The sequence below is a fragment of the Suncus etruscus genome, chromosome 3 (genome assembly GCF_024139225.1).
Source record: "Suncus etruscus isolate mSunEtr1 chromosome 3, mSunEtr1.pri.cur, whole genome shotgun sequence".
Classification (NCBI taxonomy): domain Eukaryota; kingdom Metazoa; phylum Chordata; class Mammalia; order Eulipotyphla; family Soricidae; genus Suncus; species Suncus etruscus.
In genome coordinates this window covers 96016634-96018853 of record NC_064850.1, presented here as the reverse complement: position 1 = coordinate 96018853, position 2220 = coordinate 96016634, and the positions used below count along the sequence as shown (strand labels likewise).

At 42.1% G+C, this 2220-nt stretch overlaps 1 pseudogene; it reads right to left on the bottom strand.

Moving 5' to 3' along the window:
- Positions 1 to 911: 911 nt before the first annotated feature.
- Positions 912 to 1943, bottom strand: LOC126003314 (60S ribosomal protein L5-like; annotated as a pseudogene).
- Between the last annotated feature and the right edge of the window lie 277 nt (positions 1944 to 2220).

The window sequence follows — 2220 nt, the reverse complement described above, 5'->3', positions numbered from 1 at the left end:
CTAGCACAGTCACTTCTGCTTTAGATCAAGAGGCCATGAAGACTAGTCCAGATTCCATCTTGCTGGGAGTTGCTGAGACTCTAGGGCAATGTCATGCCCCCCCCCCCCCCCGAGGAAGAAGAAAACATTTTTTTGCACCCCCGTGCGACTGTAAATAGTATCTTTATTTAAAAAACCTTTAACCTGCAAAACAAAAATATATAAAATAATTTGAGCTAATATTAAAAATCAGAGGTGATGTCTGGATTAATGGCTACAATGAGCATGTTTTGCAATGCATAGCTTTTCAAAGCAAGGTTTGAAGCAGGATACAGCAACTCTCAGCTCCAGAGACATACAGAGACATAAACATGGGGCTTAACTTGTTATGACTTGTTATGACAGTGTTTGCCGAGGTCAAATGCACCCCCCTTTATGGAGCCTCGTGCCCTCACTATTTGAGAACCACTGCTCTAGGGCAGTGGTCGGCAACCTTTTTTTTTCAATTGAGCCAAATCTCACCAACACCACGATTAAAATTTATTTTGAGAGCCACATTTTTTTTTTTTTTTGGGCAGCGGTCAGGGGTTACTCCTGGCTCTATGCTCAGAAATTGCTCCTGGCAGGCTCAGAGGACCATATGGGATGCCGGGATTTGAACCACTGACCTTCTGCATGAGAGGCAAACGCCTTATCTCCATGCTATCTCTTTGGCCCCGAGAGTCACATTTTTAAAACCAAAAATACATAGAATGGTACACTGTTTTTAGTTTCAATAAGTTTTTATTGAGAATATTCTGCATGCAAGTATCCACATAGGTTGGGAGGATACAAATAACACAACTGATAAAACAAAAACTTTAGAAAGATATTATTTATTGATAACGTTAAATTCCATAAAATTTGCCTTACAATGTAGAGATAATTACATCTTTTTTTTTCATTGCTTGGTCAATAAGTTTATTGTTGTCTTTGAAAAATCCCCATAAAAAATCATGGTAATTTTTAGCTCTCGGCAGCCCTCTCCTGAGCTCTGAGGAAACTTGCTTTCTTCTGGGCGACCCAATCTTTCTTCTGGGCAAGAGACATTTTGGGATGGTTCCACCTCTTCTTTTTAACTTCTCTCTTAGGCTTTTTCTCATAGACAGGGTTTTTTCCTTATAGCTGCATGAGCTTTCTTATACATCTGCTCCATCATGTCTAGAGTGATGTTGTTCTTTATGTACTGAGAAAACTGTTTCTTGTAGGCATCTTCATCTTCTTCCATTAGGTAACGCATATAGTCTGCCACATTCTGCCCCATAATATGTTTTCGATGTACTTCAGCACTGAATTCCTTACTTTCCGAATCATACCCAGGGAATCGTTTGGTACTGTGAGGGATAGATAAGCCTCCATCCACAGCTCCTTTCAGGGCACCAAAAACTTTGTTTCCAGTAGTAGTTCTGGCAAGTCCTGCATCCAAATAGCAGGTGAAGGCACCAGGTTTTCCATCAATGCTTTCCACGTTATACTCATCTCCAGTGACCTCCACTTGGCCTTCATAAATCTTGTCCATGCCAAATCTATTGAGAAGCCTGCGGGCCAGCAGCAGGCCAGTACAATAGGCTGCAGCATAGTTTGTCAGGCCAACCTTCACACCATACTTTGGAAGCTCATGAGCATATGCTGCACAAACTATCATATCTCCTTCTATATGGGCATAAGCAATCTGACAAATGATGTCTCTGTTGGTTACCCGGACTATCATCCTGTACTTGGGTGTATTGTATTTATTTTTATCCTGGATCACCAAACGTTTCCGAGCATAGTAATCCGTTTTGCCCTCTCGCCGTCTTCTAAATTTCACTTGGTATCTCTTGAAGTATGCCTTATTCTTGACGACTTTGACAAACCCCATCCTGCGGGAACAGAGACCAGCGTCTGCGCCTTGACACAGACACCAGGCCAAGCAACCCTCTAGGGGGGAGACGATAATTACATCTTAACAACGACTGACAATGTCACAAACACTAATGTGAACATTGGCCTTGATAGTTTGAGTAAGTCAGGTTTGTATGTTGTTGTTTTTAATTTTAGGCATGATTCCTGGTTCTCATCAATGAGACAATTTCTCAATTTACTCCTGATGAGATTCATGCTTGAAAATGATTGTTCGGGCCGGGAAGGTGGCGCTATAGGTAAGGTGTCTGCCTTGTAAGCGCTAGCGTAGGACGGACCGCGGTTCGATCCCCTGGTGTC